Source organism: Lepidochelys kempii, chromosome 12, assembly GCF_965140285.1.
Source record: "Lepidochelys kempii isolate rLepKem1 chromosome 12, rLepKem1.hap1, whole genome shotgun sequence".
NCBI classification, from domain to species: Eukaryota; Metazoa; Chordata; order Testudines; family Cheloniidae; genus Lepidochelys; species Lepidochelys kempii.
Window position 1 is genome coordinate 768,575 of NC_136391.1, and position 16,774 is coordinate 785,348.

Sequence of the window (16,774 nt, forward strand, 5' to 3'; positions counted from 1 at the left end):
TAGCAAACAGAGCTGTAAACGGGAGTTTGAGTGGGAGTTCTGTTGGAGGAGAAGGCATTTGTGTGTGTGTTTGGTTTTGTATTGGTGGTATCTGTATGTGTAGAGGCTTGGAGGGGCTTTGTGTTGGGAGCGAAGCTGAGCCCTGATTAGGTTGCGGGGCTTCACTGACTAGGGGTCCTATAAAGGTAGCAGCCAGTCAGGCAGCGGAACAGGAGCTAGCAAACAGAGCTGTAAACGGGAGTTTGAGTGGGAGTTCTGTTGGAGGATAAGGCATTTGTGTGTGTGTTTGGTTTTGTATTGGTGGTATCTGTGTGTGTAGAGGCTTGGAGGGGCTTTGTGCTGGGAGAGAAGATGAGCCCTGATTAGCGGGCGGGGCTTCGCTGATTAGGGGTCCTATGAAGGTAGCCGCCAGTCAGGCAGCGTCACAGACAGTTGCAGGGGCACAGGAGCTAGCAAACAGGGGAGTTTGAGTGGGAGTTCCGTTGGAAGAGAAGGTATTTGTGTGTGTTTGGTTTTGTATTGGTAGTATCTGTATGTGAAGGGGCTTTGTGCTGGGAGAGAAGCTGAGCCCTGGTTAGGGGGCGGGGCTTGACTGATAAGGGGTCCTATAAAGGTAGCAGCCAGTCAGGCAGCGGCACAGACAGCTGCAGCGGCACAGGAGCTAGCAAACAGAGCTGTAAATAGGGGAGTTTGAGTGGGAGTTCTGTTGGAGGAGAAGGTATTTGTGTGTGTTTGGTTTTGTATTGGTAGTATCTGTATGTGTAGAGGCCTGGAGGGGTTTTGTGCTGGGAGAGAAGCTGAGCCCTGATTAGGGGGCGGGGCTTCCCTGACTAGGGGTCCTATGAAGGTAGCCGCCAGTCAGGCAGCGTCACAGACAGCTGAGGGGGCACAGGAGCTAGCAAACAGAGCTGTAAACAGGGGAGTTTGAGTGGGAGTTCTGTTGGAGGAGAAGGCATTTGTGTGTGTGTTTGGTTTTGTATTGGTGGTATCCGTATGTGCAGGGGCTTTGTGCTGGGAGAGAAGCTGAGCCCTTATTAGGGGGCGGGGCTTCCCTGACTAGGGGTCCTATAAAGGTAGCAGCCAGTCAGGCAGCGGCACAGGAGCTAGCAAACAGAGCTGTAAACAGGGGAGTTTGAGTGGGAGTTCTGTTGGAGGAGAAGGTATTTGTGTGTGTTTGGTTTTGTATTGGTAGTATCCGTATGTGCAGGGGCTTTGTGCTGGGAGAGAAGCTGAGCCCTTATTAGGGGGCGGGGCTTCCCTGACTAGGGGTCCTATAAAGGTAGCAGCCAGTCAGGCAGCGGCACTGGAGCTAGCAAAGAGAGCTGTAAACGGGAGTTTGAGTGGGAGTTCTGTTGGAGGAGAAGGTATTTGTGTGTGCTTGGTTTTGTGTTGGTGGTATCTGTATGTGTAGGGGCTTTGTGCTGGGAGAGAAGCTGAGCCCTGATTAGGGGGCGGGGCTTCACTGACGAGGGGTCCTATAAAGGGAGCAGCCAGTCAGGCAGCGACACAGACAGCTGCAGCGGTACAGGAGCTAGCAAACAGAGCTGTAAACAGGGGAGTTTGAGTGGGAGTTCTGTTGGAGGAGAAGGTATTTGTGTGTGTTTGGTTTTGTATTGGTAGTATCTGTATGTGTATAGGCTTGGAGGGGCTTTGTGCTGGGAGAGAAGCTGAGCCCTGATTAGGGGGCGGGGCTTCGCTGACTAGGGGTCCTATGATTGTAGCAGCCAGTCAGGCAGCGTCACAGAGAGCTGCAGGGGCACAGGAGCCAGCAAACAGAGCTGTAAACAGGGGAGTTTGAGAGGGAGTTCTGTTGGAGGAGAAGGTATTTGTGTGTGTGTGTTTGGTTTTGTATTGTTAGTATCTGTATATGCAGGGGCTTTGTGCTGGGAGAGAAGCTGAGCCCTGATTAGGGGGCGGGGCTTCCCTGACTAGGGGTCCTATAAAGGTAGCAGCCAGTCAGGCAGCGGCACTGGAGCTAGCAAACAGAGCTGTAAACAGGGGAGTTTGAGAGGGAGTTCTGTTGGAGGAGAAGGTATTTGTGTACGTGTGTTTGGTCTTGTATTGGTAGTATCTGTATGTGTAGAGGCTTGGAGGGGCTTTGTGCTGGGAGCGAAGCTGAGCCCTGATTAGGGGGCGGGGCTTCACTGACAAGGGGTCCTATAAAGGTAGCAGCCAGTCAGGCAGCGTAACAGGAGCTAGCAAACAGAGCTGTAAACAGGGGAGTTTGAGAGGGAGTTCTGTTGGAGGAGAAGGTATTTGTGTACGTGTGTTTGGTTTTGTATTGGTAGTATCTGTATGTGTAGGGGCTTTGTGCTGGGAGAGAAGCTGAGCCCTGGTTAGGGGGCGGGGCTTGACTGATAAGGGGTCCTATAAAGGTAGCGGCACAGACAGCTGCAGCGGCACAGGAGCTAGCAAACAGAGCTGTAAACACGGGAGTTTGAGTGGGAGTTCTGTGGGAGGAGAAGGTATTTGTGTGTGTGTTTGGTTTTGTATTTGTAGAGGCTTGGAGGGGCTTTGTGCTGGGAGAGAAGCCTGGCCCTGATTAGGGGGCGGGGCTTCACTGACGAGGGGTCCTATAAAGGGAGCAGCCAGTCAGGCAGCGACACAGACAGCTGCAGCGGTACAGGAGCTAGCAAACAGAGCTGTAAACAGGGGAGTTTGAGTGGGAGTTCTGTGGGAGGAGAAGGTATTTGTTTGTGTGTTTGGTTTTGTATTTGTAGAGGCTTGGAGGGGCTTTGTGCTGGGAGAGAAGCTGAGCCCTGATTAGGGGGCGGGGCTTCACTGACTAGGGGTCCTACAAAGGGAGCAGCCAGTCAGGCAGCGGCACAGGAGCTAGCAAACAGAGGTGTAAACAGGGGAGTTTGAGTGGAGTTCTGCTGGAGGAGAAGGTATTTGTGTGTGTTTGGTTTTGTGTTGGTAGTATCTGTATGTGTACGGGCTTTGTGCTGGGAGAGAAGCTGAGCCCTGATTAGGGGGCGGGGCTTCACTGACTAGGGGTCCTATAAAGGGAGCAGCCAGTCAGGCAGCGACACAGACAGCTGCAGCGGTACAGCAGCTAGCAAACTGAGCTGTAAACGAGGTAGTTTGAGTGGGAGTTCTGTTGGAGTAGAAGGTATTTGTGTGTGTTTGGTTTTGTGTTGGTGGTATCTGTATGTGTAGGGGCTTTGTGCTGGGAGAGAAGCTGAGCCCTGATTAGGGGGCGGGGCTTCACTGACGAGGGGTCCTATAAAGGGAGCAGCCAGTCAGGCAGTGACACAGACAGCTGCAGCGGCACAGGAGCTAGCAAACAGAGCTGTAAACAGGGGAGTTTGAGTGGGAGTTCTGTTGGAGGAGAAGATATTTGTGTGTGCCTGGTTTTGTATTTGTAGAGGCTTGGAGGGGCTTTGTGCTGGGAGAGAAGCTGAGCCCTGAATAGGGGGCGGGGCTTCACTGACTAGGGGTCCTATAAAGGTACCAGCCAGTCAGGCAGCGGCACAGACAGCTGCAGCGGTACAGGAGCTAGCAAACAGAGCTGTAAACGGGGTAGTTTGAGTGGGAGTTCTGTTGGAGGAGAAGGTGTTTGTGTGTGTGTTTTGTATTGGTAGTATCTGTATGTGTAGAGGCTTGGAGGGGCTTTGTGCTGGGAGCGAAGCTGAGCCCTAATTAGGGGGCGGGGCTTCCCTGACTAGGGGTCCTATGAAGGTAGCCGCCAGTCAGTCAGCGGCACAGGAGCTAGCAAACAGAGCTGTAAACAGGGGAGTTTGAGTGGGAGTTCTGTTGGAGGAGAAGGTGTTTGTGTGTGTGTTTGGTCTTGTATTGGTAGTATCTGTATGTGTAGAGGCTTGGAGGGGCTTTGTGCTGGGAGCGAAGCTGAGCCCTAATTAGGGGGCGGGGCTTCACTGACAAGGGGTCCTATGAAGGTAGCTGCCAGTCAGGCAGCGGCACAGGAGCTAGCAAACAAAGCTGTAAACAGGGGAGTTTGAGACGGAGTTCTGTTGGAGGAGAAGGTATTTGTGTGTGTGTGTTTGGTTTTGTATTGGTAGTATCTGTATGTGTAGGGGCTTTGTGCTGGGAGAGAAGCTGAGCCCTGGTTAGGGGGCGGGGCTTGACTGATAAGGGGTCCTATAAAGGTAGCGGCACAGACAGCTGCAGGGGCACAGGAGCTAGCAAACAGAGCTGTAAACACGGGAGTTTGAGTGGGAGTTCTGTTGGAGGAGAAGGTATTTGTGTGTGCTTGGTTTTGTGTTGGTGGTATCTGTATGTGTAGGTGCTTTGTGCTGAGAGAGAAGCTGAGCCCTGATTAGGGGGCGGGGCTTCACTGACTAGGGGTCCTATAAAGGCAGCAGCCAGTCAGGCAGCGGCACAGAGAGCTGCAGTGGCACAGGAGCTAGCAAAGAGAGCTGTGAACAGGGGAGTTTGAGTGGGAGTTCTGTTGGAGGAGAAGGTATTTGTGTGTTTGGTTTTGTATTGGTGGTATCTGTATGTGTAGAGGCTTGGAGGGGCTTTGTGCTGGGAGAGAAGCTGAGTCCTGATTAGGGGGCGGGGCTTCGCTGACTAGGGGTCCTATGATTGTAGCAGCCAGTCAGGCAGCGTCACAGACAGCTGCAGGGGCACAGGAGCCAGCAAACAGAGCTGTAAACAGGGGAGTTTGAGTGGGAGTTCTGTTGGAGGAGAAGGTATTTGTGTGTGTTTGGTTTTGTGTTGGTGGTATCTGTATGTGTAGGTGCTTTGTGCTGAGAGAGAAGCTGAGCCCTGATTAGGGGGCGGGGCTTCACTGACAAGGGGTCCTATAAAAGTAGCAGCCAGTCAGGCAACGGCCCAGGAGCTAGCAAACAGAGCTGTAAACAGGGGAGTTTGAGTGGGAGTTCTGTTGGAGGAGAAGGTATTTGTGTGTGCTTGGTTTTGTATTGGTAGTATCTGTATGTGCAGGGGCTTTGTGCTGGGAGAGAAGCTGAGCCCTGAATAGGGGGCGGGGCTTCACTGACTAGGGGTCCTACAAAGGGAGCAGCCAGTCAGGCAGCGGCACAGGAGCTAGCAAACAGAGGTGTAAACAGGGGAGTTTGAGTGGAGTTCTGCTGGAGGAGAAGGTATTTGTGTGTGTTTGGTTTTGTATTGGTAGTATCTGTATGTTCAGGGGCTTTGTGCTGGGAGAGAAGCTGAGCCCTGAATAGGGGGCGGGGCTTCACTGACTAGGGGTCCTATAAAGGGAGCAGCCAGTCAGGCAGCGGCACAGACAGCTGCAGCGCCACAGGAGCTAGCAAACAGAGCTGTAAACGGGAGTTTGAGTGGGAGATCTGTTGGAGGAGAAGGTATTTGTGTGTGTTTGCTTTTGTATTTGTACAAGCTTGGAGGGGCTTTGTGCTGGGAGAGAAGCTGAGACCTGATTAGGGGGTGGGGCTTCACTGACCAGGGGTCCTATAAAGGTAGCAGCCAGTCAGGTAGCAGCACAGACAGCTGCAGCGGCACAGGAGCTAGCAAAGAGAGCTGTAAACAGGGGAGTTTGAGTGGGAGTTCTGTTGTAGGAGAAGGTATTTGTGTGTGTTTGGTTTTTTATTGGTAGTATCTGTATGTGTAGAGGCTTGGAGGGGCTTTGTGCTGGGAGAGAAGATGAGCCCTGATTAGGGGGCGGGGCTTCACTGACTAGGGGTCCTATAAAGGGAGCAGCCAGTCAGGCGGTGGCATGGACAGCTGCAGCGGCCCAGGAGCTAGCAAACAGAGCTGTAAACAGGGGAGTTTGAGTGGGAGTGCTGTTGGAGGAGAAGGTATTTGTGTGTGTTTGGTTTTGTATTGGTAGTATCTGTATGTGTAGGGGCTTTGTGCTGGGAGAGAAGCCTGGCCCTGATTAGGGGGCGGGGCTTCACTGACGAGGGGTCCTATAAAGGGAGCAGCCAGTCAGGCAGCGACACAGACAGCTGCAGCGGTACAGGAGCTAGCAAACAGAGCTGTAAACAGGGGAGTTTGAGTGGGAGTTCTGTTGGAGGAGAAGGTATTTGTGTGTGTGTGTTTGGTTTTGTATTGGTGGTATCTGTATGTGTAGAGGCTTGGAGGGGCTTTGTGTTGGGAGCGAAGCTGAGCCCTGATTAGGTTGCGGGGCTTCACTGACTAGGGGTCCTATAAAGGTAGCAGCCAGTCAGGCAGCGGAACAGGAGCTTGCAAACTGAGCTGTAAACAGGGGAGTTTGAGAGAGAGTTCTGTTGGAGGAGAAGGTATTTGTGTGTGTGTGTTTGGTTTTGTATTGTTAGTATACGTATGTGCAGCGGCTTTGTGCTGGGAGAGAATCTGAGCCCTTATTAGGGGGCGGGGCTTCCCTGACTAGGGGTCCTATAAAGGTACCAGCCAGTCAGGCAGCGGCACAGACAGCTGCAGCGGCACTGGAGCTAGCAAACAGAGCTGTAAACGGGAGTTTGAGTGGGAGTTCTGTTGGAGGATAAGGCATTTGTGTGTGTGTTTGGTTTTGTATTGGTGGTATCTGTTTGTGTAGAGGCTTGGAGGGGCTTTGTGCTGGGAGAGAAGATGAGCCCTGATTAGCGGGCGGGGCTTCGCTGATTAGGGGTCCTATGAAGGTAGCCGCCAGTCAGGCAGCGTCACAGACAGCTGCAGGGGCACAGGAGCTAGCAAACAGAGCTGTAAACGGGAGTTTGAGTGGGAGTTCCGTTGGAAGAGAAGGTATTTGTGTGTGTCTGGCTTTGTGTTGGTGGTATCTGTATGTGTAGGGGCTTTGTGCTGGGAGAGAAGCTGAGCCCTGGTTAGGGGGCGGGGCTTGACTGATAAGGGGTCCTATAAAGGTAGCAGCCAGTCAGGCAGCGGCACAGACAGCTGCAGCGGCACTGGGGCTAGCAAACAGAGCTGTAAACAGGGGAGTTTGAGTGGGAGTTCTGTTGGAGGAGAAGGCATTTGTGTGTGTTTGCTTTTGTATTTGTACAGACTTGGAGGGGCTTTGTGCTGGGAGAGAAGATGAGCCCTGATTAGGGGGCGTGGCTTCCCTGACTAGGGGTCCTATGAAGGTAGCCGCCAGTCAGGCAGCGTCACAGACCGCTGCAGGGGCACAGGAGCTAGCAAACAGAGCTGTAAACAGGGGAGTTTGAGTGGGAGTTCTGTTGGAGGAGAAGGCATTTGTGTGTGTGTTTGGTTTTGTATTGGTGTTATATGTATGTGTAGAGGCTTGGAGGGGCTTTGTGCTGGGAGAGAAGATGAGCCCTGATTAGGGGGCGGGGCTTCACTGACTAGGGGTCCTATAAAGGGAGCAGCCAGTCAGGCGGCGGCACGGACAGCTGCAGCGGCCCAGGAGCTAGCAAACAGAGGTGTAAACAGGGGAGTTTGAGTGGGAGTTCTGTTGGAGGAGAAGGTATTTGTGTGTGTTTGGTTTTGTGTTGGTGGTATCTGTATGTGTAGGGGCTTTGTGCTGGGAGAGAAGCTCAGCCCTGATTAGGGGGCGGGGCTTCACTGACGAGGGGTCCTATAAAGGGAGCAGCCAGTCAGGCGGCGGCACGGACAGCTGCAGCGGCCCAGGAGCTAGCAAAAAGAGCTGTAAACAGGGGAGTTTGAGTGGGAGTTCTGTGGGAGGAGAAGGTATTTGTGTGTGTGTTTGGTTTTGTATTTGTAGAGGCTTGGAGGGGCTTTGTGCTGGGAGAGAAGCTGAGCCCTGATTAGGGGGCGGGGCTTCACTGACTAGGGGTCCTACAAAGGGAGCAGCCAGTCAGGCAGGGGCACAGGAGCTAGCAAACAGAGCTGTAAACAGGGGAGTTTGAGTGGGAGTTCTGTTGGAGGAGAAGGTATTTGTGTGTGTTTGGTCTTGTATTGGTAGTATCTGTATGTGTAGAGGCTTGGAGGGGCTTTGTGCTGGGAGCGAAGCTGAGACCTGATTAGGGGGCGGGGCTTCACTGACAAGGGGTCCTATAAAGGTAGCAGCCAGTAAGGCAGCGGCCCAGGAGCTAGCAAACAGAGCTGTAAACAGGGGAGTTTGAGTGGGAGTTCTGTTGGAGGAGAAGGTATTTGTGTGTGTTTGGTCTTGTATTGGTAGTATCTGTATGTGTAGAGGCTTGGAGGGGCTTTGTGCTGGGAGCGAAGCTGAGACCTGATTAGGGGGCGGGGCTTCACTGACAAGGGGTCCTATAAAGGTAGCAGCCAGTAAGGCAGCGGCCCAGGAGCTAGCAAACAGAGCTGTAAACAGGGGAGTTTGAGTGGTAGTTCTGTTGGAGGAGATGGTATTTGTGTGTGTTTGGTTTTGTGTTGGTGGTATCTGTATGTGTAGGTGCTTTGTGCTGAGAGAGAAGCTGAGCCCTGATTAGGGGGCGGGGCTTCACTGACTAGGGGTCCTATAAAGGCAGCAGCCAGTCAGGCAGCGGCACAGACAGCTGCAGGGGCACAGGAGCTAGCAAAGAGAGCTGTAAACAGGGGAGTTTGAGTGGGAGTTCTGTTGGAGGAGAAGGTATTGGTGTGTGTGTGTGTTTGGTCTTGTATTGGTGGTATCTGTATGTGTAGAGGCTTGGAGGGGCTTTGTGCTGGGAGAGAAGCTGAGCCCTGATTAGGGGGCGGGGCTTCACTGACGAGGGGTCCTATAAAGGGAGCAGCCAGTCAGGCAGCGACACAGACAGCTGCAGCGGTACAGGAGCTAGCAAACAGAGCTGTAAACAGGGGAGTTTGAGAGAGAGTTCTGTTGGAGGAGAAGGTATTTGTGTGTGTTTGGTTTTGTATTGGTAGTATCTGTATGTGTAGAGGCCTGGAGGGGTTTTGTGCTGGGAGAGAAGCTGAGCCCTGATTAGGGGGCGGGGCTTCCCTGACTAGGGGTCCTATAAAAGTAGCAGCCAGTCAGGCAACGGCACAGGAGCTAGCAAACAGAGCTGTAAACAGGTGAGTTTGAGTGGGAGTTCTGTTGGAGGAGAAGGTATTTGTGTGTACTTGGTTTTGTATTGGTAGTATCTGTATGTGTAGGGGCTTTGTGCTGGGAGAGAAGCTGAGCCCTGATTAGGGGGCGGGGCTTCACTGACTAGGGGTCCTATAAAGGTACCAGCCAGTCAGGCAGCGGCACAGACAGCTGCAGCGGCACTGGAGCTAGCAAACAGAGCTGTAAACGGGAGTTTGAGTGGGAGTTCTGTTGGAGGAGAAGGCATTTGTGTGTGTGTTTGGTTTTGTATTGGTGGTATCTGTGTGTGTAGAGGCTTGGAGGGGCTTTGTGCTGGGAGAGAAGCTGAGCCCTGATTAGGGGGCGGGGCTTCACTGACTAGGGGTCCTATAAAGGTACCAGCCAGTCAGGCAGCGGCACAGACAGCTGCAGCGGTACAGGAGCTAGCAAACAGAGCTGTAAACGGGGTAGTTTGAGTGGGAGTTCTGTGGGAGGAGAAGGTATTTGTGTGTGTGTTTGGTTTTGTATTGTTAGTATCCGTATGTGCAGGGGCTTTGTGCTGGGAGAGAAGCTGAGCCCTGATTAGGGGGCGGGGCTTCCCTGACTAGGGGTCCTATAAAGGTGGCAGCCAGTCAGGCAGCGGCACTGGAGCTAGCAAACAGAGCTGTAAACGGGAGTTTGAGTGGGAGTTCTCTTGGAGGATAAGGCATTTGTGTGTGTGTTTGGTTTTGTATTGGTGGTATCTGTTTGTGTAGAGGCTTGGAGGGGCTTTGTGCTGGGAGAGAAGATGAGCCCTGATTAGCGGGCGGGGCTTCGCTGATTAGGGGTCCTATGAAGGTAGCCGCCAGTCAGGCAGCGTCACAGACAGCTGCAGGGGCACAGGAGCTAGCAAACAGAGCTGTAAACAGGGGAGTTTGAGTGGGAGTTCTGTTGGAGGAGAAGGTATTTGTGTGTGTTTGTTTTTGTATTGGTAGTATCTCTATGTGTAGGGGCTTTGTGCTGGGAGAAAAGCTGAGCCTTAATTAGGGGGCGGGGCTTCACTGACTAGAGGTCCGATTAAAGGTAGCAGCCAGTCAGGCAGCAGCACAGACAGCTGCAGCGGCACAGGAGCTAGCAAAGAGAGCTGTAAACAGGGGAGTTTGAGTGGGAGTTCTGTTGGAGGAGAAGGTATTTGTGTGTGTTTGCTTTTGTATTTGTACAGGCTTGGAGGGGCTTTGTGCTGGGAGAGAAGATGAGCCCTGATTAGGGGGCGTGGCTTCCCTGACTAGGGGTCCTATGAAGGTAGCCGCCAGTCAGGCAGCGTCACAGACAGCTGCAGGGGCACAGGAGCTAGCAAACAGAGCTGTAAACAGGGGAGTTTGAGTGGGAGTTCTCTTGGAGGATAACGCATTTGTGTGTGTGTTTGGTTTTGTATTGGTGGTATCTGTTTGTGTAGAGGCTTGGAGGGGCTTTGTGCTGGGAGACAAGATGAGCCCTGATTAGCGGGCGGGGCTTCGCTGATTAGGGGTCCTATGAAGGTAGCCGCCAGTCAGGCAGCGTCACAGACAGCTGCAGGGGCACAGGAGCTAGCAAACAGAGCTCTAAACAGGGGAGTTTGAGTGGGAGTTCCGTTGGAAGAGAAGGTATTTGTGTGTGTTTGGTTTTGTGTTGGTGGTATCGGTATGTGTAGGGGCTTTGTGCTGAGAGAGAAGCTGAGCCCTGATTAGGGGGCGGGGCTTCACTGACGAGGGGTCCTATAAAGGGAGCAGCCAGTCAGGCAGCGACACAGACAGCTGCAGCGGTACAGGAGCTAGCAAACAGAGCTGTAAACAGGGGAGTTTGAGTGGGAGTTCTGTTGGAGGAGAAGGCATTTGTGTGTGTGTTTGGTTTTGTGTTGGTGGTATCTGTATGTGTAGTGCTTTGTGCTGAGAGAGAAGCTGAGCCCTGATTAGGGGGCGGGGCTTCACTGACTAGGGGTCCTATAAAGGGAGCAGCCAGTCAGGCAGCGGCACAGACAGCTGCAGCGGTACAGGAGCCAGCAAACAGAGCTGTAAACAGGGGAGTTTGAGTGGGAGTTCTGTTGGAGGAGAAGGCATTTGTGTGTGTGTTTGGTTTTGTATTGGTGGTATCTGTGTGTGTAGAGGCTTGGAGGGGCTTTGTGCTGGGAGAGAAGCTGAGCCCTGATTAGGGGGCGGGGCTTCACTGACTAGGGGTCTTATAAAGGGAGCAGCCAGTCAGGCAGCGACACAGACAGCTGCAGCGGTACAGGAGCTAGCAAACAGAGCTGTAAACGGGGTAGTTTGAGTGGGAGTTCTGTGGGAGGAGAAGGTATTTCTTTGTGTGTTTGGTTTTGTATTTGTAGAGGCTTGGAGGGGCTTTGTGCTGGGAGAGAAGCTGAGCCCTGATTAGGGGGCGGGGCTTCACTGACTAGGGGTCCTATAAAGGTACCAGCCAGTCAGGCAGCGTCACAGACAGCTGCAGCGGCACTGGAGCTAGCAAACAAAGCTGTAAACGGGAGTTTGAGTGGGAGTTCTGTTGGAGGAGAAGGCATTTGTGTGTGTGTTTGGTTTTGTATTGGTGGTATCTGTGTGTGTAGAGGCTTGGAGGGGCTTTGTGCTGGGAGAGAAGCTGAGCCCTGATTAGGGGGCGGGGCTTCACTGACTAGGGGTCCTATAAAGGGAGCAGCCAGTCAGGCAGCGACACAGACAGCTGCAGCGGTACAGGAGTTAGCAAACAGAGCTGTAAACGGGGGAGTTTGAGTGGGAGTTCTGTGGGAGGAGAAGGTATTTGTGTGTGTTTGGTTCTGTATTTGTAGAGGCTTGGAGGGGCTTTGTGCTGGGAGAGAAGCTGAGCCCTGAATAGGGGGCGGGGCTTCACTGACGAGGGGTCCTATAAAGGGAGCAGCCAGTCAGGCAGCGGCCCAGGAGCTAGCAAACAGAGCTGTAAACAGGGGAGTTTGAGTGGGAGTTCTGTTGGAGGAGAAGGTATTTGTGTGTGTTTGGTTTTGTATTGTTAGTATCTGTATATGCAGGGGCTTTGTGCTGGGAGAGAAGCTGAGCCCTGATTAGGGGGCGGGGCTTCGCTGACTAGGGGTCCTATGATTGTAGCAGACAGTCAGGCAGCGTCACAGACAGCTGCAGGGGCACAGGAGCTCGCAAAGAGAGCTGTAAACAGGGGAGTTTGAGTGGGAGTTCTGTTGGAGGAGAAGGTGTTTGTGTGTGTGTTTGGTCTTGTATTGGTAGTATCTGTATGTGTAGAGGCTTGGAGGGGCTTTGTGCTGGGAGCGAAGCTGAGCCCTGATTAGGGGGCGGGGCTTCACTGACAAGGGGTCCTATAAAGGTAGCAGCCAGTCAGGCAGCGGCACTGGAGCTAGCAAACAGAGCTGTAAACAGGGGAGTTTGAGAGGGAGTTCTGTTGGAGGAGAAGGTATTTGTGTGTGTGTGTTTGGTTTTGTATTGGTAGTATCTGTATGTGTAGGGGCTTTGTGCTGGGAGAGAAGCTGAGCCCTGGTTAGGGGGCGGGGCTTGACTGATAAGGGTTCCTATAAAGGTAGCAGCCAGTCAGGCAGCGGCACAGACAGCTGCAGCGGCACAGGAGCTAGCAAACAGAGCTGTAAACAGGGGAGTTTGAGTGGGAGTTCTGTTGGAGGAGAAGGTATTTGTGTGTGCTTGGTTTTGTATTGGTGGTATCCGTATGTGCAGGGGCTTTGTGCTGGGAGAGAAGCTGAGCCCTTATTAGGGGGTGGGGCTTCCCTGACTAGGGGTCCTATAAAGGTAGCAGCCAGTCAGGCAGCGGCACAGGAGCTAGCAAACAGAGCTGTAAACAGGGGAGTTTGAGTGGGAGTTCTGTTGGAGGAGAAGGTATTTGTGTGTGCTTGGTTTTGTGTTGGTGGTATCTGTATGTGTAGGGGCTTTGTGCTGGGAGAGAAGCTGAGCCCTGATTAGGGGGCGGGGCTTCACTGACGAGGGGTCCTATAAAGGGAGCAGCCAGTCAGGCAGCGACACAGACAGCTGCAGCGGTACAGGAGCTAGCAAACAGAGCTGTAAAGAGGGGAGTTTGAGTGGGAGTTCTGTGGGAGGAGAAGGTATTTGTTTGTGTGTTTGGTTTTGTATTTGTAGAGGCTTGGAGGGGCTTTGTGCTGGGAGAGAAGCTGAGCCCTGATTAGGGGGCGGGGCTTCACTGACTAGGGGTCCTACAAAGGGAGCAGCCAGTCAGGCAGCGGCACAGGAGCTAGCAAACAGAGGTGTAAACAGGGGAGTTTGAGTGGAGTTCTGCTGGAGGAGAAGGTATTTGTGTGTGTTTGGTTTTGTATTGGTAGTATCTGTATGTTCAGGGGCTTTGTGCTGGGAGAGAAGCTGAGCCCTGAATAGGGGGCGGGGTTTCACTGACTAGGGGTCCTATAAAGGGAGCAGCCAGTCAGGCAGCGGCACAGACAGCTGCAGCGCCACAGGAGCTAGCAAACAGAGCTGTAAACAGGGGAGTTTGAGTGGGAGTTCTGTTGGAGGAGAAGGTATTTGTGTGTGTTTGCTTTTGTATTTGTACAGGCTTGGAGGGGCTTTGTGCTGGGAGAGAAGCTGAGACCTGATTAGGGGGTGGGGCTTCACTGACCAGGGGTCTATAAAGGTAGCAGCCAGTCAGGCAGCAGCACAGACAGCTGCAGCGGCACAGGAGCTAGCAAAGAGAGCTGTAAACAGGGGAGTTTGAGTGGGAGTTCTGTTGGAGGAGAAGGTATTTGTGTGTGTTTGGTTTTTTATTGGTAGTATCTGTATGTGTAGAGGCTTGGAGGGGCTTTGTGCTGGGAGACAAGATGAGCCCTGATTAGGGGGCGGGGCTTCACTGACTAGGGGTTCTATAAAGGGAGCAGCCAGTCAGGCGGTGGCACGGACAGCTGCAGAGGCCCAGGAGCTAGCAAACAGAGCTGTAAAAAGGGGAGTTTGAGTGGGAGTGCTGTTGGAGGAGAAGGTATTTGTGTGTGTGTGTTTGGTTTTGTATTGTTAGTATACGTATGTGCAGTGGCTTTGTGCTGGGAGAGAATTTGAGCCCTTATTAGGGGGCGGGGCTTCCCTGACTAGGGGTCCTATAAAGGTAGCAGCCAGTCAGGCAGCAGCACTGGAGCTAGCAAACAGAGCTGTAAACGGGAGTTTGAGTGGGAGTTCTGTTGGAGGATAAGGCATTTGTGTGTGTGTTTGGTTTTGTATTGGTGGTATCTGTGTGTGTAGAGGCTTTGAGGGGCTTTGTGCTGGGAGAGAAGCTGAGCCCTGATTAGGGGGCAGGGCTTCACTGACTAGGGGTCCTACAAAGGGAGCAGCCAGTCAGGCAGTGGCACAGGCGCTAGCAAACAGAGGTGTAAACAGGGGAGTTTGAGTGGAGTTCTGCTGGAGGAGAAGGTATTTGTGTGTGTTTGGTTTTGTATTGGTAGTATCTGTATGTGTAGGGGCTTTGTGCTGGGAGAGAAGCTGAGCCCTGATTAGGGGGCGGGGCTTCACTGACTAGGGGTCCTACAAAGGGAGCAGCCAGTCAGGCAGCGGCACAGGAGCTAGCAAACAGAGCTGTAAACAGGGGAGTTTGAGTGGGAGTTCTGTTGGAGGAGAAGATATTTGTGTGTGCTTGGTTTTGTATTTGTAGAGGCTTGGAGGGGCTTTGTGCTGGGAGAGAAGCTGAGCCCTGAATAGGGGGCGGGGCTTCACTGACTAGGGGTCCTATAAAGGTACCAGCCAGTCAGGCAGCGGCACAGACAGCTGCAGCGGTACAGGAGCTAGCAAACAGAGCTGTAAACGGGGTAGTTTGAGTGGGAGTTCTGTTGGAGGAGAAGGCATTTGTGTGTGTGTTTGGTTTTGTATTGGTGGTATATGTATGTGTATCGGCTTGGAGGGGCTTTGTGCTGGGAGAGAAGATGAGCCCTGATTAGGGGGCGGGGCTTCCCTGACTAGGGGTCCTATGAAGGTAGCCGCCAGTCAGGCAGCGTCACAGACAGCTGCAGGGGCACAGGAGCTAGCAAACAGAGCTGTAAACAGGGGAGTTTGAGTGGGAGTTCTGTTGGAGGAGAAGGCATTTGTGTGTGTGTTTGGTTTTGTATTGGTGGTATCCGTATGTGCAGGGGCTTTGTGCTGGGAGAGAAGCTGAGCCCTTATTAGGGGGCGGGGCTTCCCTGACTAGGGGTCCTATAAAGGTAGCAGCCAGTCAGGCAGCGGCACAGGAGCTAGCAAACAGAGCTGTAAACAGGGGAGTTTGAGTGGGAGTTCTGTTGGAGGAGAAGGTATTTGTGTGTGTTTGGTTTTGTATTGGTAGTATCTGTATGTGTAGAGGCTTGGAGGGGCTTTGTGCTGGGAGCGAAGCTGAGCCCTAATTAGGGGGCGGGGCTTCACTGACAAGGGGTCCTATAACGGTAGCAGCCAGTCAGGCAGCGGAACAGGAGCTAGCAAACACAGCTGTAAACAGGGGAGTTTGAGACAGAGTTCTGTTGGAGGAGAAGGTATTTGTGTGTGTGTGTTTGGTTTTGTATTGGTAGTATCTGTATGTGTAGGGGCTTTGTGCTGGGAGAGAAGCTGAGCCCTGATTAGGGGGCGGGGCTTCGCTGACTAGGGGTCCTATGATGGTAGCAGACAGTCAGACAGCGTCACAGACAGCTGCAGGGGCACAGGAGCTAGCAAACAGAGCTGTAAACAGGGGAGTTTGAGTGGTAGTTCTGTTGGAGGAGATGGTATTTGTGTGTGTTTGGTTTTGTGTTGGTGGTATCTGTATGTGTAGGTGCTTTGTGCTGAGAGAGAAGCTGAGCCCTGATTAGGGGGCGGGGCTTCACTGACTAGGGGTCCTATAAAGGCAGCAGCCAGTCAGGCAGCGGCACAGACAGCTGCAGGGGCACAGGAGCTAGCAAAGAGAGCTGTAAACAGGGGAGTTTGAGTGGGAGTTCTGTTGGAGGAGAAGGTATTGGTGTGTGTGTGTGTTTGGTCTTGTATTGGTGGTATCTGTATGTGTAGAGGCTTGGAGGGGCTTTGTGCTGGGAGAGAAGCTGAGCCCTGATTAGGGGGCGGGGCTTCACTGACGAGGGGTCCTATAAAGGGAGCAGCCAGTCAGGCAGCGACACAGACAGCTGCAGCGGTACAGGAGCTAGCAAACAGAGCTGTAAACAGGGGAGTTTGAGAGAGAGTTCTGTTGGAGGAGAAGGTATTTGTGTGTGTTTGGTTTTGTATTGGTAGTATCTGTATGTGTAGAGGCCTGGAGGGGTTTTGTGCTGGGAGAGAAGCTGAGCCCTGATTAGGGGGCGGGGCTTCCCTGACTAGGGGTCCTATAAAAGTAGCAGCCAGTCAGGCAACGGCACAGGAGCTAGCAAACAGAGCTGTAAACAGGTGAGTTTGAGTGGGAGTTCTGTTGGAGGAGAAGGTATTTGTGTGTACTTGGTTTTGTATTGGTAGTATCTGTATGTGTAGGGGCTTTGTGCTGGGAGAGAAGCTGAGCCCTGATTAGGGGGCGGGGCTTCACTGACTAGGGGTCCTATAAAGGTACCAGCCAGTCAGGCAGCGGCACAGACAGCTGCAGCGGCACTGGAGCTAGCAAACAGAGCTGTAAACGGGAGTTTGAGTGGGAGTTCTGTTGGAGGAGAAGGCATTTGTGTGTGTGTTTGGTTTTGTATTGGTGGTATCTGTGTGTGTAGAGGCTTGGAGGGGCTTTGTGCTGGGAGAGAAGCTGAGCCCTGATTAGGGGGCGGGGCTTCACTGACTAGGGGTCCTATAAAGGTACCAGCCAGTCAGGCAGCGGCACAGACAGCTGCAGCGGTACAGGAGCTAGCAAACAGAGCTGTAAACGGGGTAGTTTGAGTGGGAGTTCTGTGGGAGGAGAAGGTATTTGTGTGTGTGTTTGGTTTTGTATTGTTAGTATCCGTATGTGCAGGGGCTTTGTGCTGGGAGAGAAGCTGAGCCCTGATTAGGGGGCGGGGCTTCCCTGACTAGGGGTCCTATAAAGGTGGCAGCCAGTCAG